At 45.5% G+C, this 23,672-nt stretch overlaps 1 long non-coding RNA gene across 1 annotated transcript in view; it reads right to left on the bottom strand.

The window, feature by feature from the left end:
- Nucleotides 1-11,597: 11,597 nt before the first annotated feature.
- LOC141092288 (uncharacterized) overlaps nt 11,598-23,672 on the bottom strand; it is a 156,443-nt gene continuing 144,368 nt past the window's right edge. The window contains exon 3 of the long non-coding RNA XR_012232751.1: nt 11,598-12,122. This is a non-coding gene — a long non-coding RNA (uncharacterized lncRNA). The remainder of the gene's footprint in view (nt 12,123-23,672) is intronic.

Below are 23,672 nucleotides of genomic sequence, written 5' to 3'. Positions count from 1 at the left end.
ATATTGCAATCAAATTGTCTTGATCCTGCTTTGCTATACTTGGTTTATGTTTGTTCTACCTTTTATTCTTCTTTTGTTTGTTGGTGCCTTGTCAGATGTTAATTGATAAGTAGTACTGATAATGCTGTGCTGAACTGTTCTGATTATACTACGGTCCTGATATTGCTATATCTGTGTTGTGGGGCACTAAGCTGCGCTGTTGATGTATGGAGACTAAATGATGTGTGCTCAGTGTATAAAATAGCCTTTTCATTACTCAAAGCAGTGAGTAAGATAAAACTCTCTGGTTAGTTGCTACTTGGAAAAAACTTATAGGAAGGTCCAGGGTGGGAGTTTGTAGTGAAGAGTGAAAATCACGTGAAGACAATCTATGTGAATATAAATGTAAATGTTTTTTGTATGCAACCCGGTACTCAGATAGGACGCTAATTAGAGGATATAGTGAACCAAGCAAGAGTTTCTACAAATAGATGTGATTCATGTTTTTGTCCATTGGCACTAGAGCATTTTGGATAAGATGCGGGGAGCGAGAGAGTACACAAGTACTGCGTGTATGGATGTGATTGAAATGTAGGACAGATGCTTACCATGTGTGTGCCATATGCTGTGTGAAAAGGGTCTGTTCACCAGTATAGGCGCAGAAATAAATTCTTGTCATATGGATTGTTCAAAAGCTGGGTAGTGGACTCTAGATGGTATATGCCAAGGTGGCAAGATAATATCACGCACGAATATTATCTTATTGAACCCGGCGTGGATTCAGGAATAGACCTTGCATATTCAGAGTCTAGTAAGGCCTGTTTCACACTTCAGTTTTTTGTGTCAGTTAAAATCCGCCAAAATGGCGGAAAGCGGATCCGTTAGTAAATTGATGTGAACGGATGCCACCGGACCGTTTTTTTTTGACAGATCCGATGAATGAAGAATTTTAAAGGAACCGTAGCTGAGAGAGTTTTTCCAGCTGCCAGAACAGACTTTAGGGTTAAATTTCAGGCTGAGTGAAGTCTTTCGGGCATGCGCAGTGTGAAGTGCGGATCCTGCCGCCTGAAAAAACGTTACATGCTCCGTTCGGGCATGTCGGCGGACGACAACATTTTGGCGGCTCCGCAAAAAAACGGATCCAACGGATGGTCATCCGTCAAGATCCGCCGGTGATGCAACTCAATGGGAAAAAAACGGATCCGCCAAGCAAAATGGCGGATCCGTTTTTTTTTTTGCAAAACGGCGGATCTTGACTGATGGACAAAAATTGAAGTGTGAAACAGGCCTAAGGGCTCAGATCCAGGTATGAGGAGTATATAGCGCTTGTGTTTGGAACTGTGTTGTTGACAGTAATCTGTCTAATTGTTTGGGAGAGTATGTATCAGCATTAGGACAGAACAGAGCTGCGGTTCAGGTTATTGCTTTGATAGTAGGATTGCTGGCTATTGTAGTTCGACCAGTGGGATCCCGCTATTACATAACAGGGCTGAAGACAGGGGTCGCTACCCTTGACAGCTGTTCTGGGTGCCAGGCACACCAGGTCAGGACAGACTACGGATCCGAGATATAAGATAAAGGACCTGGAATGGATGTTTGGATGCTGAGAGATACGATAAGTGTTTAGGTAAGGAGCATGCTGTATGGATTGGAAAATGTGACTAGGGTGTGCAAGTTGCAGCGTGGATCAGAACTTCTGAATGATATGGTCTGTTTTAATACTAAGAATGATGAAGTTAATACTAAGTGTGATGAAGTTAGAATGAGAGAATGTATGTCAGGCAATCTGCAGCTTCTCCACACAAGATCAGTCTGTGTTTCCACAGCTCCCTCCATCCCTGTAGTAGTGGAGGGGATGAGACCGGCCCCCTTAAGCAGCCCAAAGAGCGAAGTTATGTGCTGACAAGAGATTTCTTCTGTGTCTGCAGCCTTAACATCTGTATAATTCTATACTTGCCTGGCTCGTGTAGCCTCATCTCCACCCCATCTCTGGTAGACCCTAGTGATATACCATCAGCCAGGGGTCCCATAGGTGCCAAACACGGGGGAAGGACTGATCCCCATGTCTCCACAGATGGAAACTAGCTGACTTGTATAGGATGCTTCTCCACTATACTTATTACCCTTGGGTCGCCACAGGGGTTCACAGACAGTTTCTCCACACCGGTAAGGAACAGCCTCAAGCAATTCCTACGGAGGGGAGAAATGAGGAAACATTTTACATTACACTTGCAGACAACCCTTACACCTCGTAACTATGATTTGAAAAATCTCAGAGAAGCTAGATTTGTAAAAATATGTTACTGATAGGATTGAAGGAAGATCTGAGAACAGAAGTGATGAGAGTACGGCCAGAATGTATATACAATCCCTTCCCATGTTTAGGGGATAGAGGACCAGATTACCAACAGGAAAGTAAAGAAGCAGCAGAAGGCAACTCCTGTTATGGTGAATACACCTCCGCATGCATTTAATAATGCTGTGAAAACTGTGGTGCAGGCGGCAGGTATATATCACAGGGGGAGAGAAGAAAAGGAAAGATGGGATAACAGACCCTGAGAAGTGTAAACGAGAATAGCGGTTCCCCCACAGGATGGTCCAATCACTAATCACATAATTAAATCTTACTCCTGGGAAGCAATTAAAATGCCTGATTGATTGGGGGTGAGCCGTACTATAATTTATAAGAAAAGGATATGCCACAACGATTCAGGACAGGGAAGATGGTACAGGGATTAGGAGCAGGTGGAATAGTTCATCCCTTGTATGAAACAGAACCCATGAATGTGTGACTAGCACGTACCACAGACTTGTGTGCCTAATTGCTAGTCTCAGATAAATGTCCTATAATCTTGATAGGTGCTGAGATCCTGAGTGCTATTAATGCAGTTTTTTTTATTAAGTTTGGAAGAAAGGCATAACTGTTACAGGCCCATTGTCTTAAGCAACCCTCTCACCATGATGTTGCTAATTTAGCTAGATGGCGAGAAAAACTGCAACTGACCAAGATGAGGACATTCAGCAAATGTTCGAGCAGATGCTACCTGCAGTATGGGTAAAGGATAAGACAGATGTTGGTTTAGTATAATACCAGTATCCATCAGATTGAAGCCAGGAACTGTACCGGTGCATATTAGAAAATATCCCCTGAGCAGAGAGATCAAACACTGTATGTCTAATGGAAACAGCTTCCTTGTTAATATTTTTGTACCATGAAGTAAGAGGTAACTGCTAATAGCAAAGGAAAAGGTTGTTTTCTTAGGTCATTGCATTTCACCTCAGCTGAAACACATAACACCAGCAGAAAAAAAGAAAAAGCCATAAGCCAAGCAATGGAGCTCACGTCCATCTGCCACTGAGTATATTCCTGGGGCTGACCAGCTACTGTAGAGAAAGGATTCCCTCTGCATCACAAACGATACAGTCTCTCTTTGATGTATTGTCATTGTGGTACAACAAGGGACAGCCATACCAACTGACCCCGGAAGCAAAAGAGGGGTTCAAGAACCTGAAGGAAGCCATTCTCTCAGCCTCGGCTCTAGGAATCCCAAATTATGACCTCCACTTCCATTTGCATTGTCATGAATTGGGGGGGACATGCTAAGGGTATACTGTATTTTTAACATGGCTACTTGCCAATGTGCAAGAGATGCCAATCTGTTGTGAGTTCATTCTCTGGTTCACCAGTTGTGAGTTCTCCTTCCAGACTCTCTCTGGTGGTAACAGGAGGTAGTGAGGCTGATTTGATCGGTGGAGATCAGACACCTGAGAATGAGGATGACAATTGGACCTCAGGAGGCTCAGATTGGATTTAAGACATCCGACGCCCTATTCAGTTGCTTGTGATTCCTTCTGCTTGTCAGGTCTTGGTTCTCAGCTCTGTTCCAGTCAGCTCAAGCTAAGTTCTTTGCTAATGTTCACACTTGATTTTGTTGGTCTGATATAGTGGGAGAAGTCTAGTGACTTCAGGGTTAATTTTGCTATCAGAAGTGTTGGACATTATTTTGTAGGGTTTTGAGCAGATTGCAGTGTCTTTCCTTTCCCATCCTCTCTAGTTAGTTTGGGCCCCATCGTTTGCTCAGCCTATTTTCCTACCTGTGTTTGTGTTTTCATCTTGTTTCACTGTCAATACATGTGTGGGGGCTGTCTATTCCTTTGGGGTCTGCTCTGGGGCAGTTAGTTTTCCCTTTTCTTGCTTTAGGCTTATTTAGTCCTCCGGCCGTGACGAGGCGTCTAGGTTCATCGTAGGCACGCTCCAAGGCTGCTGCTAGTTGTGTGGTAGGATCAGGGATCTGCAATCTGAATAGTTACCAACCTCTCTGGTTTTTCTGGGCTTAGCATGTTTAGGTTTTTCCTCCTCGGTGACCCATTCATAACACCAATCCCTAATGTAGATCCAGAGTTTTATGTAGATGTGTCACTGGATTTACCAAGATGAAGTACCTTATACAGGTTATTCAGTGGTTGATCAACATAAGGTGGTACAAAGTAAAGCTTTACCTTCTGGGATGTCTGCTCGGGGAGGCTGACTTGAAAGCACTCGCTGAGGCATCTACAATGGAGGAGCATTTACTGATAGCGCCACGCATTCGGCATTTTCCATGATTGCAGTCCCTTATGCAAGAGCAGAAAGTTTGTTGGTTCCTCTGGTAAACCTATTAAAAATGCAGAATTGGTGGCTCAGCTTGTCAGAGCATTGGAGCTGCCTCAAAAAAAAGTTGCTATAGTGAAGGTGCAAGCTCACACTAAAGAGCGCACTAAGGAAGCCGAAGTTAATAACCGAGCTGATATTGCGGCCAAGGCTGCTGCTTTGTTCCCTCTTCCCACAGGAACATACACTGTGCAGGTGTCGGGGGAGGTGGATCTTCAATTACTCCAGAGCCTGCAAGAACAGGTCTCTGCACCAGAAAAGGAAGAATGGCAAAGGCACACAGGTGTGAAGGAAGAAGATGGATTGTGGAGAGCGGACGGTAGGTATTGCTTGCCTAGGGCACTGTTCCCTATGGTGTGCTCCCTCTCCCACGCATTAATACACCAATCCAAGGATGGAATGGTAAGCCAGGTTAAAGCAAGTTGGGTCGCACCAGGGTTCCATTATGCTGCTGCAAAATTTGTACAGGGATGTGTAATCTGCACATGCCATAATGTGGGAAAAACGGTGAAGGTGCCACCAAAGTGCACCCCCAGGCCATTGTACCCTTTTCAGCGACTGCAGATTGATTTCATTCAGCTTCCAAGAGTAGGCAACTATGAATGTGCGCTGGTATGTGTGGATCTTTTCTCCAATTGGCCAGAGGCATGGCCCTGTGCTCATGCAAATGCACGCACTGTGGTTAAAAAGCTACTTTCAGAAGTAGTATGCAGATTTGGAGTACCAGAGGTAATTGAAAGTGACCGAGGTAGTCATTTCATGTCACAGGTGTGCCAAGGAATCACCCGAGCCTTAGGGATGGAACAGTTATTTCACACTCCTTATCCTCAGAGCAGTGGCAGGGTGGAAAGGTTAAATGGTACACTGAAATTGAAAATTCAAAAAGCAATGGCAGAAACAGGTAACCATGGACTGAGTGTCTTCCCATTGCATTGTACACTGTTAGGGTAACTCCCAACAAAAAGACAAGTTTGAGTCCATATGAGGTATTGTTTGGGAGCCCCCCCAAGACAGGATTGTACTTTCCCCAGCAGATGCAGGCCTCTCATTCAAATATGACGGCCTATGTGGGTGCATTGCAACAGGTATTGCAGCAAATTCATACGCGTGTTTTCAGTTCCCTTCCAGATCCACCTCCTTATCGTGCTCGTATGACCTTAAGCCTTGAGACTGGGTGGTGACGCAAAAGCACCTGAGGAAAAGTCTAGATCCTCACTTTGAGGGACCCTATCAAGTCCAGCTGATCACGCCCACATCTGTTAAGCTGGAAGGAAAGTCTGCCTGGATTCACGGATCTCACTGCAAGAAATTTCACAAGAACTAAAGGAGAATGGAATTTGGGAAGTACTATCCATTCTTGCTTCTCACTGTGATTATCTATTCAATGTAAAAAAGATAATGATGTCTTCGAACCATGGGATAGTGATGTGTCAAAACGGTGGGCTAATAAATTTGTTCAGTACCATAATTACATTGCCCAGGCCCGAAATTTATCCAATTGCTGGATTTGTTCACATCCCCCAATTGCTGCAAAAACTATGCAGTATTTTGTAACTCCATTGACAGAGAGAGAGGTAGTTCATGTAGATGAAGAAACCTTAGCAAAAGAAACCCGCTCTCGACCCATCCTGCACAAACAACTACAGACCAGTCTCCAATCTCCCCTTCATCTCTAAACATTTGGAGCGCCTAGTTTACTCCCGCCTTACCCATTACCTCTCCACTCACTCCCTCCTAGACCTTTCACAGTCCGGCTTCTGCCCGCTACATTTGAATGAAACTGCACTCAAAGTGACCAATGACCTTCTGACAGCAAAACGTAACGGTGACCACTCTCTGCTCATTCTTCTCGCCCTATCTGCAGCTTTCGACACTGTTGACCACCATCTCCTACTCTCTAGGCTCCAGTCACTAGGCATTAAGGACACTGCTCTCTCCTGGGTCTCTTCCTATCTTTCTGACCGCTCCTTCAGTGTTTTCTTCTCTGGCTTCACGTCATCTCCTCTTCCTCTCACTGTCAGGGTACCTCAGGGATCACTCCTTGGCCCCCTTCTCTTCTCTACACGGCCCCAGTTGGACATACCATCAGCAGATTTGGCTTTCAGTACCATCTTTATGCTGATAACACACAACTATATACGTCATTCCCCGACCTTACCCCCGCTGTACTACAGAACGCCAGTGACTGTCTGTCCGCAGTGTCCAACATCATGTCTGCTCTCTATCTGAAACTCAACCTCTCCAAAACTGAACTTCTTCTGCTCCCGCCGTCTACTAACCTCCCTAAATCTGACATTTCCCTCTCCGTGAGTGGCACCATAATAACACCCCGGCAGCAGGCGCGCTGTCTGGGTGTTATGTTTGACACCAATCTCTCCTTTACATCCCATATACAACCTCTTGCCCGCTCATGCTGCTTACACCTAAAGAACATCTATAGAATCCACCCTTTTTTCACCATGGAAACAAAAACCCTCACTGTCGCATTGATCCACTCCCGCCTGGACTACTGAAACGCTCTATTAATTGGCCTCCCCGTTACTCGACTTTCCCCTCTCCAGTCCATACTTAATGCAGCGGCCAGGGTCATCCATCTGGCTAATCGGTACTCGGACACATCCACTCTTCGCCAGTCCTTACATTGGCTGCCCATTCATTATAGGATCCAATTCAAAGTACTTGTTCTCACCCTCAAAGCTCTCCACAGTGCAGCACCCCCCTACATCTCCTCCCTCATTTCTGTCTATCGGCCTAGCCGATCGCTGCGCTCTGAAGCAGCAAACTGAAAACCAAAGTTTGTGTCGGTCTTAAAACTTTTGGCCACGACCATATTATCAATCCATTTATAATCTATACAGTTACTTAATATCTATCTTATCTATTCATCTTTGTTCTCACATTAATCTAATATATCTTACATAATTATCAAACTATCATCTATTTATATATTCAACTTATCTTTCAATCATATAATTAATATCCATGGGTAAAGATGTAACTATCTCTCCATTTATTATCTATGCATCAATTTAGATCAGTTCCCTCCACAGATAAACTTATCACTAAGGGTAGGTTTCCACGCAGCGTATTGCCGGCGTTTTGTATGCTGCGGAAACCCTGCTCCACCCAAAGCACCGCCCCCCTTTCTACATGCGGTGATGAACACATGCGGAAACACCGCATCATTTACATAGACTGGGTTATTTATCTTTCGGAGACTGAGCGTCTCCGCAAGATAAATAGACATCCTGCAGTCTAACAAGATGCGCCGCTTGTCCGTAATTTCGGGTGTGTCACCCGCGTCCCTGCACACATGGTGAAGACAGGATTTCATAAAATCCCCACTATGCTGTAACATCTGGACACTGCGGATTAAACGCTGCGGCTGTATGCAGCGTTCAATCCACAGCAAATCCAGATGACTTACGCCATGTGGAAACATACCCTTAGGCCACGTTCACACTTCAGTATTTGGTCAGTATTTTACATCAGTATTTATAAGCCAAAACTAGGAGTGGGTGACAATACAGAAGTGGTGATGCGTTTCTATTATACTTTTCCTCTGATTGTTCCACTCCAGTATTTGGTCAGTATTTTACATTATTAGTTGTAAGCCAAAATCAGAATGTGTAAACATAACCTAACCCACAAAGCTCTCCATAATTCTGCACTGCCCTAAATCTTCTCCCTCATTTCTGTCCATCACTCTACCTGTCCTCTCCGTTCTGCTAATGACCCAAGACTATAATCCATCCTTCTACTCTCATCTCCAGGACTTCTCTCATGCTGCACCAGTTTCCTAGAATGCAGTACCCCAGAAAATCCACTTAAAGGGAATCTGTCACCCCATTTTTCGACTATGAGCTGCAGGCACTGACATCAGGGGCTTATCTACAGCATTCTGTAATGCTGTAGATAAGCCCCCCATGTAACCTGAAAGAGAACAAAAAGGAGTTTGATTATACTCACCGGGGGGGGGTTCCGGTCATGGTCCAATGGGTGTTGCGGTCTAGCGCCTCCCATCTTCTAACGGTGACATCCTCCTCTTTGTTGCCTGTCGTGGCGCAGGCGCACTGCTCTGCCCTGTTGAGGGCAGAGCAGAATACTGCAGTGCGCTGGCGTCGGACCTCTCCCGGCGCCTGCACACTGCAGGACTCTGCTCTGCCCTCAACAGGGCAGAGCAGTGCGCCTGAGCAGGAGCCACGACAGGCAGCAAAGAGGAGGACGTCACCATTAGAAAATGGGATGCGCCGGACCGCGACACCCATCGGACCAGACCGAACGCCAGGGTGAGTATAATAACTTTTTTCTTATCTTTCTGGTTACATCGGGGGCTTATCTACAGCATTACAGAATGCTGTAGATAAGCCCCTGATGGCGGTGCCGGCAGCTGATACTCGAAAAATGGTGTGACAGATTCCCTTTAATTTCCAGTATCTACATCTTTTAGACTGCCCTATTGTGGCGCCCCTGAGGCTCGGTCGCCACAGAGGTACTCCACCTTCTCCTAAGGTGTAGTGCCCAACCATCCAGGTAAGGTGGGAACTCCTTTCCACACTCCAACACTCGCACCCCACACACAACAGGGTAGTTCTGCACAACCACATTGTGGCTCAGTGCTTAGAGAGTAGCAGAGCACCTTTGGTGGTTCCCTGCTTGGAACACTGGACGTGCTGGGAGGTGGGTGGAGTTAAGATATATAAAAGAGTCGGAAAGTGTAGGATGAGAGGGTCAGTCTGACAGAAGGTCAGTCGGGTAGGAAGTCACTCAGACAGGAGTGAGGATCCCTGGAAGAAGGGATGGAGGAAGGAGTGCTGCAGCTGCCTCAGTGATCTGAGCCAGCTGGCACAGGAAAGGAAAAGAAGGAGAAAGACGTAGAACTGAAACCTAAGCTTCCATAAGAAAGAAAGACAAGTACGGAACGAAGGAGTAGAGAGAACAGAGAGGACGTGGGTTAGAAGAGGAACCCTGCCTATAGGTTCTCAGCGCAAGGCCAGGGCACGGTCCCCGAGGTTGTATGGACACTTATGGTTCTGCAGCAGACACCGGTGGAGTAGTTGGCTGTAAAAGCACTACTCCCATCTAAGACTTGGGGCACAACAGCAATTGGATAGAGAGCCGGGACTCAGGAGAAGGGAGTCCCCGAAACAGGCTACAGCTGTCTGCCGTACAAGTAGAGTTCTTGGGAACATCTGTCAGGAGGAACTCCAGCGTACCACGGTACTGGAGATCTTCACACTTCACACTTCTCACAAAGGCGCTATAGAGGAGACGTTCAGGAAAGGCACATAAGTTGGCGGAGTGTTGGAGGGGAGCTTTCCATCTTGCCTGGGAGTTGGCTGGGTCCCTGACCCGGAGGACACGGCACAGAAGCGGGCACTACTGACTGTGAGTAAAGCTTTGGAACTACATGCCCTGGTGTCCTCCATTCCTTCCTGCGTCCGTCTGCCTGACATCGCTACATCCCCTGCGCCGGACACTTCACCACCTAAGTGTCCCCACATCTACACTGCCCTGGGACAACAGCCCTGCCTGTGGAGGGCTATACCATCATTGCTGCACCACACCATCTGTCCCGGAGGATCTGTTTGCAGCGTCGGCTTAACACCTCCCTTGCCAAACACCACAGGTGGCGTCACAAACTATTCCATTCCACTTAAACTACATTACAAACTCCCATTGATTTTTGGGCACCCAGGGCCACGGACCAGGTCACCGCTGCTGTGACACATCCCCCTGACACCGGCCCGGTACCGAGTACCCCATAGCCCTGGGAGGGCGACCCACTATCACCTCACCTCACTCATTCAATAGCATTTTGTATCTGTACATGAGCACATACTGGCTGTTGACCAGTTCATGCCGCGTTATTTGAGCACCCCATTTATAATATTGATGGATGGACCATACATGTGAGCAGGACCCTCAGTGCTCTGGGTGTTGAAATACGTGTTACTCTGTAATGTCTTCTCTCGTTTGTACAAGTCACCTCTGGATTGTAAAACTGCAGCGGAATATGTGGGCGCTACAGAAATAAGCATTATTATTATAGATTATCTATTTAGCTATCTTATTTATTTCTACATATCTCCAACCTCTCCTTCATATCCCATATACAATGTCTTGCCCGCTCTTGCCGCCTACACCTAAAGAACATCTCCAGAATTCGCCCTTTTCTCACCATGGAAACAACAAAAACCCTCACTGTAGCATTGATCCACTCCCGCCTGGATTACTGCAACGCTCTATTAATTGGCATCCCCGCTACTCGACTTTCCCCTCTCCAGTCCATACTTAATGCAGCAGCCAGGGTCATCTACCTGGCTAATCGGTACTCGGACGCGTCCGCTCTTCGCCAGTCCTTACATTGGCTGCCCATTAATTATTGGGTCCAATTCAAAGTACTTGTTCTCACCCACAAAGCTCTCCACAGTGCAGCACCCCCGACATCTCCTCCCTCATTTCTGTCTATCGGCCTAGCCGACCGCTGCGCTCTGCAAAAGACTCTCGGCTAACCTCTGCACTAATCCGCACCTCCCACTCTCGACTCCAAGACTTTTCCCGTGCTGCGCCAATCCTCTGGAATGCTCTACCCCAAGAAATTAGGACTAACCACAATTTGCACAGTTTTAGGCGCTCTCTCAAAACACATCTATCCAGAGCAGCCTATCACGTTCATTAATCAGTCATTTTATGTGTAAGTGTGCGTATGTATCCCTTTCACTATCTCTATCCCCCACCTTCTCAAGATGGCTGAACCATCATTGTAAATACATCATTGTATATACACACCTGTACATTGTATCTCTCCCACCTCATTGTAGATTGTAAGCTCTCACGAGCAGGGTCGTCTTATTTTACTTTAATTACTGTATTGTTAACGTTGTTACTTATGACTTGTGTTTTGAAACTGTTAAACTGTAAAGCACTGCGGAATATGTTGGCGCTATATAAGTAAAGATTATTATTATTATATATTTAATGTATTCATTATCAATCTTTTATCTATCTCATATCCATAAATCTGTAAATAGATATTTTCTAATTTATCTCATCTCTCTATCGAGTCATTTATTCAGTGTTCTCCATTAGACTTGGCTCTTGAGAAGTACGGGGTCCATTATTGTCTGCTGCACCTTGGCCTAAAATACATGTTCTGTAGTCTCGGTCTGACACTGAATAGATAGAGAGCGGAGAGCCCTGCACGTGGGTTGTATTGTGCGTCTGTTTCTCTGGAAACCATTTCTATGTTATAAACAGTAAATTTTGTTTTTGCAGAGCATCAGCTAAGTGCTGATCCTTCATTTGTGGGTCAGGGAGAGAAGGGCTCTTCATAAAGCTTTTCCCTTGCTTGTCTAGCTTCATCGATGTATAGATGACTCGCTCCCATTCTCTGATCTCATTTATCAGACCGGAGAGTTATGCCGAGCTTTTCACAACAAGATTTTTTCTTCTATTATTTTTCTGGTTTCTTTTACAGTTGTATTTAAATCTGAAAAATTACAAAGATAGAAAGATAATAAAAAGTTAGATAATAGATAGATGGATACAGTGGGTACGGAAAGTATTCAGACCCCTTTAAATTTTTCACTCTTTGTTTCATTGAAGCCATTTGATAAATTCAAAAAAGTGTTTTTTTTTTCTCATTAATGTACACTCTGCACACCATCTTGACAGAAAAACAGACATTTTTGAAAATTTATTAAAAAAGAAAAACTGAAATATCACATGGTCATAAGTATTCAGACCCTTTGCTCAGACACTCATATTTAAGTCACATGTTGTCCATTTCCTTGTGATCCTCCTTGAGATGGTTCTACTCCTTCATTGGAGTCCAGCTGTGTTAAATTAAACTGGTTGGACTTGATTTGTAAAGGCACACACCTGTCTATATAAGACCTCACAGCTCACAGTGCATGTCAGACCAAATGAGAATCATGAGGTCAAAGGTACTGGCCAAGGCGCTCAGAGGCAGAATTGTGGCAAGGCACAGATCTGGCCAAGGTTACAAAAGAATTTCTGCAGTACACAAGGTTCCTAAGAGCACAGTGGCCTCCATAATCCTTAAATGGAAGAAGATTGTGACCACCAGAAGTCTTCCTAGACCTGGCCGTCCAGCCAATCTGAGCAATCGTGGAGAAGAGCCTTGGTGAGAGAGGTAAAGAAGAACACCAAGATCACTGTGGCTGAGCTCCACAGATGCAGTAGGGAGATGGGAGATAGTTCCACAAAGTCAACTATCACTGCAGCCTTAAAGTTGGGCCTTTAAGGCAGAGTTGTCCAACAGAAGCCTCTCCTCAGTGCCAGACATATGAAAGCCTGCATAGAGTTTGCTTAAAAAACAACACATGAAGGACTCCCAGACTATGAGAAATAAGATTCTCTAGTCTGAAGAGACGAAGATAGAACTTTTTTGTGATAATTCTAAGCAGTATGTGTGGAGAAAACCAGGCACTGCTCATCACCTGCCCAATGCAATCCCAACAGTGAAACATGGTGGTGGCAGCATCATGCTGTGGGGGTGTTTTTCAGCTGCAGGGACAGGACGACTGGCTACAATTGAAGGAAACATGAATGCGGCCAAGTACAGAGATATCCTGGATGAAAACATCTTCCAGATTGCTCTTGACCTCAGACCTGGCCGAAGGTTCACCTTCCAACAAGACAATGACTCTAAGCACACAGCTAAAGTAACAAAGGAGTGGCTTCAGAACAACTCTGTGACTGTTCTTGACTGGCCCAGCCAGAGCCCTGACCTAAACCCAATTGAGCATCTCTGGAGAGAACTGAAAATGGCTGTCCACCAACGTTCACCATCCAACCTGATGGAACTGGAGAGGATCTGCAAGGAAGAATGGCAGAGGATCCCCAAATCCAGGGGTGAAAAATTTGTTGCATCATTCCCAAGAAGACTTATGGCTGTACTAGCTCAAAATGTGCTTCTACTCAATACTGAGCAAAGGGTCTGAATACTTATGACCATGTGAGATTTCAGTTTTTCTTTTTTCATAAATTTTCAAAAATTTCTACAGTTTTGTTTTTTTTTTCTGTCAAGATGGGGTGCAGAGTGTACATTAATGAGAAAAAATAACAACTTTTTTGAATTTACCAAATGGCTGCAATGAAACAGAGTGAAAAATTTAAAGGGGTCTGAATACTTTCCATACTCACTGTTTATAGATAATAGATAGAATTTTCCCTCCTACTATATCCTTCCTTAACTAGTCCTCATCTTCTTCTCTCCTATCTTCCATCCTTTACTTCTCCCTTTCTTGGATTATTTATTCTTCTCTCCTACCTTCTTTTTTATTTTTCTCCTCCTTTCCTCCATCCTTCACTTCAATTCTTCACTTTTCTTCCTTAAATCATCAAACTAACCCTAACTGATGTTAAAGGGGTATTCCCATCTCCAAGATCCTATTGCAATATGTAGCAAGTGAACTGATAATATTAACAAATACCTCCAATTAGTAATGTAGTATAGTTCTTCTGATTCGCTAGGCCGCTTACCCCATGTGCAGGGCATTGCAGTAGTTAGGAATCCATGGTTACGACCACTGCTATAGTGACAGTTAGTTGATTAGCTGTTAGTTTTTGCAACCATACATACCTAAGCTACTGCCATGCCCTGCACATGGGGTAAGCGACATAGCGAATCAGAAGAACTATACTACATTACTAATTAGAGGTACAGTATTTGCTAATATATTTATGTTTACACCTACTGCATATTAGGATATGATAGGATGTTGGAGATGGGAATACCTCTTTAATACACCAGTGTCAAAAAAGCAGCAATATAGCAAAGTCATACCATGTCCCATACTGTGAGCAACTAACACGGTCATACAGTGACAATGGAAAGACATCATATCCAAAGAATGGCACATTACCATACTGTGCCCCAGTACCACACTGTGCCACACTTGGAGGCCAAATTATAGCACATCTAAGGAAATATCATAAATGAAGTGTGGCAAGGAGCCAACACTTCCTCCTCACAGTATTAAACTACATTAATTTCCACCAGAATATATAAAGTGCTCTCAGTGAGAGAAACAAAATAGGAATCTTGTGGGTATGATACCTTTTAATGCTAACAAATAATAGTGAATGTGGTTACAAAGCAAGCTTTCGGGACAACTTATGTCCCTTCATCAGGCTGATATGACAAAATATTTGAAGAAACCTTATTTATATACAGTTTAAAGCACAACATTTCAATAAACAAACAATGAGCTTGGAGAGAGAATCCTTAATTAGGTAAGATCAGATAGGTAGTATGAAAAGTTCTGAAGATCAAAGGGCTACTTGGAGGAGATAGCTCAGATATGGTAATGGATCATAAAACCTTCTGACAAATTGAGTCCTGTGTGAATAGAATCAAAGATAGTAATGAATTTATGCTCCCACACTCTCCCATGTGTCTGTGATTTAAAATTGCCTTTTAAAATGACAACTTTCATATTGCCTATGTTGTGTCCTGGACCACAGAAATGTTTAGCCACAGGTAAATGGGTTTTTTGTCTGTAATTGTATGATGATGAGACCTCATCCTTGCTCTCAGTCTCTGTCCTGTTTCTCCAACATAGAGGCCACCCACAGGACATATATTGCATAGAATGAAATACACCACATTGGAAGAGGAACATGTGAATGTCCCTGGGATCTTATAGTCTGTCTGTGTGTTGGGAATTTGGATTTTGTCTTTGGTCTCTATATGAATGCAGGTTTTGCATCTTCTCCCATTGCAAGGATATGTTCCTCTTGGTGAATCAGAGGGCATTGAACTTCGGTGGCCTCTATGTTGGAGAAATTTCCGAAGTTCAATGCCCTCTGATTCACCAAGAGGAACATACAGTGGGGCAAAAAAGTATTTAGTCAGTCAGCAATAGTGCAAGTTCCACCACTTAAAAAGATGAGAGGCGTCTGTAATTTACATCATAGGTAGACCTCAACTATGAGAGACAAACTGAGAAAAAAAAATCCAGAAAATCACATTGTCTGTTTTTTTTTCATTTTATTTGCATATTATGGTGGAAAATAAGTATTTGGTCAGAAACAAGCAATCAAGATTTCTGGCTCTCACAGACCTGTAACTTCTTCTTTAAGAGTCTCCTCTTTCCTCCACTCATTACCTGTAGTAATGGCACCTGTTTAAACTTGTTATCAGTATAAAAAGACACCTGTGCACACCCTCAAACAGTCTGACTCCAAACTCCACTATGGTGAAGACCAAAGAGCTGTCAAAGGACACAAGAAACAAAATTGTAGCCCTGTACCAGGCTGGGAAGACTGAATCTGCAATAGCCAACCAGCTTGGAGTGAAGAAATCAACTGTGGGAGCAATAATTAGAAAATGGAAGACATACAAGACCACTGATAATCTCCCTCGATCTGGTGCTCCACGCAAAATCCCACCCCGTGGGGTCAGAATGATCACAAGAACGGTGAGCAAAAATCCCAGAACCACGCGGGGGGACCTAGTGAATGAACTGCAGAGAGCTGGGACCAATGTAACAAGGCCTACCATAAGTAACACACTACGCCACCATAGACTCAGATCCTGCAGTGCCAGACGTGTCCCACTGCTTAAGCCTGTACATGTCCCGGCCCGTCTGAAGTTTGCTAGAAATCATTTGGATGATCCAGAGGAGTTTGGGGAGAATGTCCTATGGTCTGATGAAACCAAACTGGAACTGTTTGGTAGAAACACAACTTGTCGTGTTTGGAGGAAAAAGAATACTGAGTTGCATCCATCAAACACCATACCTACTGTAAAGCATGGTGGTGGAAACATCATGCTTTGGGGCTGTTTCTCTGCAAAGGGGCCAGGACGACTGATCCGGGTACATGAAAGAATGAATGGGGCCATGTATCGTGAGATTTTGAGTGCAAACCTCCTTCCATCAGCAAGGGCATTGAAGATGAAACGTGGCTGGGTCTTTCAACATGACAATGATCCAAAGCACACTGCCAGGGCAACGAAGGAGTGGCTTCGTAAGAAGCATTTCAAGGTCCTGGAGTGGCCTAGCCAGTCTCCAGATCTCAACCCTATAGAAAACCTTTGGAGGGAGTTGAAAGTCCGTGTTGCCAAGCAAAAAGCCAAAAACATCACTGCTCTAGAGGAGATCTGCATGGAGGAATGGGCCAACATACCAACAACAGTGTGTGGCAACCTTGTGAAGACTTACAGAAAACGTTTGACCTCTGTCATTGCCAACAAAGGATATATCACAAAGTATTGAGATGAAATTTTGTTTCTGACCAAATACTTATTTTCCACCATAATATGCAAATAAAATGAAAAAAAAAACAGACAATGTGATTTTCTGGATTTTTTTTTCTCAGTTTGTCTCCCATAGTTGAGGTCTACCTATGATGTAAATTACAGACGCCTCTCATCTTTTTAAGTGGTGGAACTTGCACTATTGCTGACTGACTAAATACTTTTTTGCCCCACTGTATCCTTGCAATGGGAGAAGATGCAAAACCTGCATTCATATAGAGACCAAAGATAAAATCCAAATTCCCAACACACAGACGGACTATAAGATCCCAGGGACATTCACATGTTCCTCTTCCAATGTGGTGTATTTCATTCTATGCAATATATGTCCTGTGGGTGGCCTCTATGTTGGAGAAACAGGACAGAGACTGAGAGCAAGGATGAGGTCTCATCGTCATACAATTACAGACAAAAAAACCCATTTACCTGTGGCTAAACATTTCTGTGGTCCAGGACACAACATAGGCAATATGAAAGTTGTCATTTTAAAAGGCAATTTTAAATCACAGACACATGGGAGAGTGTGGGAGCATAAATTCATTACTATCTTTGATTCTATTCACACAGGACTCAATTTGTCAGAAGGTTTTATGATCCATTACCATATCTGAGCTATCTCCTCCAAGTAGCCCTTTGATCTTCAGAACTTTTCATACTACCTATCTGATCTTACCTAATTAAGGATTCTCCCTCCAAGCTCATTGTTTGTTTATTGAAACGTTGTGCTTTAAACTGTATATAAATAAGGTTTCTTCAAATATTTTGTCATATCAGCCTGATGAAGGGACATAAGTTGTCCCGAAAGCTTGCTTTGTAACAACATTCACTATTATTTGTTAGCCATTAAAAGGTATCATACCCACAAGATTCCTATTTTGTTTCTCTCACTGAGAGCACTTTATATATTTTTTTTCTACTGGCTAACACGGTACCAAACCACTTTTTTCATTTTTCCACCAGAATGTGACACATGATTATATTCTCCCGCCACATAACTTAGTTTCTTGTTCTGCTCCATTCTTAGGCTGAGCAGAGAGACTCTCATCCTCACTTTTAATGAGTATTGCATATTGACTGCAGCTCGAGACGCCGACCCTTCTCAGATATGACCTCTTCTTACAGCCTACAAATATCCAGTCTACACTGATGTGTGGCTAAGGATTATTTGTGCCACCTACTGGTGGAAACAGAAATTAAGACAGAGAGGAGAATATGGAAAATAATTTACTTCTGTGTTGATAAATCAGAATTCAATTAATTCCAATTTTCTGCAAATCTACAAATACATTTGCAAATAAATTATACTACTCATCATGTACTGATCCGGAGTTATATCCGGTATTATACTCCAGAGCTGCACTCACTATTCTGCTGGTGCAGTCACTGTGTACATGCATTACATTACTGATCCTGTACTGATCCTGAGTTACATCCTGTATTATACTCCAGAGCTGCACTCACTGTGTACATACATTACATTACTGATCATGAGTTACTTCCGGTATTATACCCCAGAGCTGCACTCACTATTCTGCTGGTGCAGTCACTCTGTACATACATTACTGATCCTAAGTTACATCCTGTATTATACTCCAGAGCTGCACTCACTACTCTGCTGGTGCAGTCACTCTGTACATACATTAATGATCCTGAGTTACATCCTCTATTATACTCCAGAGCTGCACTCACTATTCTGCTGGTGCAGTCACTCTGTACATACATTACTGATCCTGAGTTACATCCTGTATTATACTCCAGAGCTGCACTCACTATTCTGCTGGTGCAGTCACAGTGTACATACATCACATTACTGATTCTGAGTTACATCCTGTATATCTTTTACTAAAAAAATGAAAAAAAATTACAATAATAATAACAGAAACATAACAAAAATATCAGCCAGAAAATAAATCAGTATACTGAACACTGGTCCAGCCGCTCATTCTCTCCTCACACACATATTATATATATATAGAATAATCTAAAAGATACTTGCCTTGTAACGTCTTCACATCCTGTTCCGCCCAGATGTGTCTGGATCCCAGAATTCCAAGCAGCGGAAGTTCACTGACCACCATATTGGGCCACCCAAGTGATATGTGTCTCAATATGGAAACTGCTGGTGGTACCTATGTGGCACCCCTGAGCAGGGCCGGACTGGGACTAAAATTCAGCCCTGGCATTTGAAGTTACACAGGCCCACTAGTCACATGGTGACTATATAATATCTTTGTACACTTGTAGGTTACAAGAAGTGAGAGGAGATTAACACAACTATATAACATGTAGTCACAGCTGTGCCCAGTATTTCAGCTCAGTCCTATTTATTGCTTTCAGGTACAGTACTCCTCCCAAATCTCTACCCCCTTTTGTATGCACAATTACAGAATTCCTGGCAGAACTGCTCTCTATTGGGCAACCAGACCCCCTGGTCATAGCCGCCCCTATCATACCTCCCAACTTTTGAAGAAGGGAAAGATGGACAAAGACTGCGGCGCGCGCATAGCGCGCCGCTGCAAATTTTGGCCATGCCCAGCCACACCCATTTCACAACTAGTCACACCCATGTCCACACCTAATCGCACCCATTTAGCACTGCTGATCACACTGACTGGTACTGAGGGCACAGTGGCTGGCATTATGGGCACACTGACTGGCACTAAGGAAGAGAGAAAACAGAGAGAGAGAAAAAAGAAAACAGAGAGAGCGAGAAAGAAAGGGGAAAGAAAGAACAGTGAGAGACAAAGAAAGAACACAGAGACAGAGAAAGAACAGAGAGAGAAAGAAAGAGGGGAAAGAAAGAAAGAACAGAGAGAGACAGAGAAAGAACAGACAGAGAAAGAAAGAAGTAAAGAAAAGAAAGAACAGAGAGAAAGAGAGGAAAGAAAAAGAAAGAAAGAGAGGAAAGAAAAAGAAAGAAAGAGGGGAAGAAAGAACAGAGAGAGAAAAAAGAAAGATTAGAGAGAGAATGAAAGAACAGAGAGAAAGAAAATGAGGGAAAGACAGAACAGAGAATGAAAGAACAGAGAAAGAAAGAAAAAGAGAGAAAGGTTCTACAAAGATACTATAGCACCCCGGCTCCCATTGTAGTGCCCACCTGAGCCTCCCGATGCAGGACATATCATGATCCGCTCACATGGCCGGCATCCCCGATTCCAAGGCGATCCTGCTGTCTGCGCTGTCGGAGGAGGACACGGTGATGGATCTGAAGCATTCCTGGTTCCGTCACAATCTCCTCAAGAAATTATCTCATTTCCGGTCAGCTTTCAGCACATCACTTCAGGTGGAACATCATGTGTGTGTTTTAAAATGCTCCTCGGGGCTCCACCGTGTACTCCTGTGTCCGTGGGAAAAGCCCGCTTTGTATGCTTTGTACACACTTGGCTCCGCTCCGTACATCCCGTACACATATGGCTCCACTCCATACACACACGGCTCCACTCCGTCCACCTCGTACACGCGTGGCTCCTCTCCGTACATCTCGTACACACGGCTCCGCTCCGTACACGCGTGGCTCCGCTCCGTACACCTCATACACACGGCTCCGCTGCGTACACCTCGTACACACACGGCTCCTCTCCGTACACCTCGTACACACACGGCTCCTCTCCGTACACCTCGTACACACACGGCTCCGCTCCGTACACCTCGTACACACACGGCTTCTCTCCGTACACCTGATACACACGGCTCCGCTCCGTACACCTGATACACACACGGCTCCGCTCCGTACACCTCGTATACACACGGCTCCTCTCCGTACACCTCGTACACACACGGCTCCTCTCCGTACACCTCGTACACACGGCTCCGCTCCGTACACCTCGTACACACGGCTCCGCTCCGTACACCTCGTACACATATGGCTCCGCTCCATACACACACGGCTCTGCTCCGTACACCTCGTACACACGGCTCCGCTCCGTACACCTCGTACACACACGGCTCCACTCCGTACACGCGTGACTCCGCTCCGTACACCTCATACACACGGCTCCGCTCCGTACACCTCGTACACACACGGCTCCGCACCGTACACGCGTGACTCCGCTCCGTACACCTCATACACACACACTCGGCTCCGCTCCGTACACCTCATACACACTCGGCTCCGCTCCGTACACCTCATACACACTCGGCTCCGCTCCGTACACCTCGTACACACTCGGCTCCGCTCCGTACACCTCGTACACACTCGGCTCCGCTCCGTACACCTCGTACACACTCGGCTCCGCTCCGTACACCTCGTACACACTCGGCTCCGCTCCGTACACCTCGTACAAACTCGGCTCCGCTCCGTACACCTCGTACACACTCGGCTCCGCTCCGTACACCTCGTACACACTCGGCTCCGCTCCGTACACCTCGTACACACTCGGCTCCGCTCCGTACACCTCGTACACACTCGGCTCCGCTCCGTACACCTCGTACACACTCGGCTCCGCTCCGTACACCTCGTACACACTCGGCTCCGCTCCGTACACCTCGCACACACTCGGCTCCGCTCCGTACACCTCGTACACACACAGCTCCTCTCCGTACACCTCGTACACACACAGCTCCGCTCCGTACACCTCGTACACACGGCTCCGCTCCGTACACCTCGTACACACACGGCTCTGCTACATCCACACTGTAAATCCTGACCCCACACATACTTACATCAACCAGCACCATGACAACAGCAAAGCAGAGTCTTGCAGACGGTAGAGGCAAGGCTGAGCGCACAGGACCTGTGATGAGGTCACAGGAGGGGAGGAGTCAGGGGTAACATGTCGGGGGTCTGGACAAAGGCTCCTGATCATGTGACCCCCTGACTCCTCCCCTCCTGTGACCTCATCACAGGTCCTGCGAACAGAGCGAGCAGGCAAGCAAGTGCGACGCTGTGAGTGGCTGCGGGGGGGAGGGCGTGGCGGCTTATCTCCCTGCAGTGCGGGAGGAATTTAAACTATCACCGCCGTGCCCGCACAGGGCCGGCGGCAGGAGCAACAGTGGCCGCAGCCGCATGATCTGGCGCTGCCGCCCGCGGCCCACGTGACAGCGGCCCAGCGGGAAAATGCCCGGTTGGTTATATTGCCAATCCGGGCCTGCCCCTGAGGCTCAGTCGCCTCAGAGGTACTGCACCTTCTCCTAAGGTGTAGTGCCCCACCACCTAGGTAAGTTGGGAGCTCCTTTCCACACTACAACAATCGCACCCCACACACAGGATAGTTCAGCAATGGGCCAGATTGGGGCTCCATGCTTAGAGAGTAGCAGAGCACCTTTCGTGGGTCCTTGCTTCGTAACACGAGATGTGCTGGGAGGTGGGTGGAGTTGAGATTAATATAAAAGGTTGGGAAGGTGTAGGATTACAGAGCAGTCTGGAGGTTAGTCTGACAGAGGGTCAGAGGAGTGAGTCTGGACAGTCAGTCAGGAGAGTCTGAGGACGGGTCCGAGAGGAAGGAGATCCCTAGAAGAGGGAGAGAAGAAGTAGAGTGCTGCAGCTGCCTCAGTGACCTGAGCCAACTGGCACGGGAAAGGAACAGAAGGAGAAAGACGTAGAACTGCAACCTAAGTGTTATGAATGAGTCACCGTAGGAGGCAAAAACAGAAATACAAGCTAAGTCCAGAAAACCAGAGAAGTTGGCAACTATCAGATTGCAGACCCCTGAACCTATCAACACAACTAGCAGTAGCCGTGGGGGGTTCCTACGATGCCCTAGACCCCTCGATCACAGACGGAGAATTAAATAGGCCTAAAGAAAGAAAGGGGAAATCTAATCTGCCCCAGAGCAGACCCCAAAGCAATAGGCAGCCCCCAACATATAATGACGGTGAAGCAAGATGAAAACACTAACACAGACAGAAAGACAGACTGAGCAAAGCCGGGGCCCAAAACTACCTAGATAGGAAAGGACAGGAAGGCTGCTGTCTGCAATCTGCCAAAACCCTATCAAAGACATAAGCCAACAAGCTGATATGAAAAAGACCCTGAAGCAGCTAGGCTTCAAAAACTAAATCAGCACTCAGGTATTTTCAGAAGACAGAGCTAAAGGAATTCAGCACACCCCAGCAGGGAATGGCAGAAATCCAGAAAAACAAAGCAAAACAAAGTCAAAGCACAAATGCAAAAAGCAGAGCAGCAAACTTAGCTTTAGAGGAGCAGGAATTCAGACTGGTCTCCAAGGATCCCACAAAGAAATCACCTGCAGGGCAGAAGGGCGTCAGCAGCCTTATATCCAGTCAGTAACTCCACTCAGCCAGTCATCATCATCAGCCTCAGGTGTTTGATAATCAGGCTCACTACCTTTCTTTACCAGAAGAGGGAGTTCCTCGGGCCTCAGTAGTGAAGGGGAAAATGAACTCACAACACCTAAGCTTCCATAAGATAGAGAAGGAACAGCGCGGAACGAAGGAGTAGGAGAAAAGAGAGGAGTTGTGGGTTGGAAGAGGAACCCTGCCTATAGGTTCTCAGTGCAAGGCCGGGGCCCGGTCCCCGAGGTTGTATGGACACTTATGGTTCTGCAGCAGACATCGGTGGAGTAGTTGGCTGTAAATGCACTACTCCCATCCAAGACTTGGGGCACAACAGCAACTGAATAGAGAGCCAGGACTCTGGAGAAGGGAGTCCCCGAGAGAGGCTACAGCTGTCTGTCATACAAGTAGAGTTGTTAGGAACATCTGACAGGAGGAACTTCAGAGTACCACGGTACTGGAGCTCTTCACACTAAAAGGCGCATTAGAGGAGTCGTTCAGGAGAGGTACTTGTTAGCG

Source organism: Dendrobates tinctorius, unplaced genomic scaffold (genome assembly GCF_039654945.1).
Source record: "Dendrobates tinctorius isolate UK_male_01 unplaced genomic scaffold, ASM3965494v1 ptg000059l, whole genome shotgun sequence".
NCBI classification, from domain to species: Eukaryota; Metazoa; Chordata; class Amphibia; order Anura; family Dendrobatidae; genus Dendrobates; species Dendrobates tinctorius.
The sequence above is the reverse complement of the archived record's forward strand: the minus strand, read 5'-3'. Positions and strand labels throughout refer to the sequence as shown.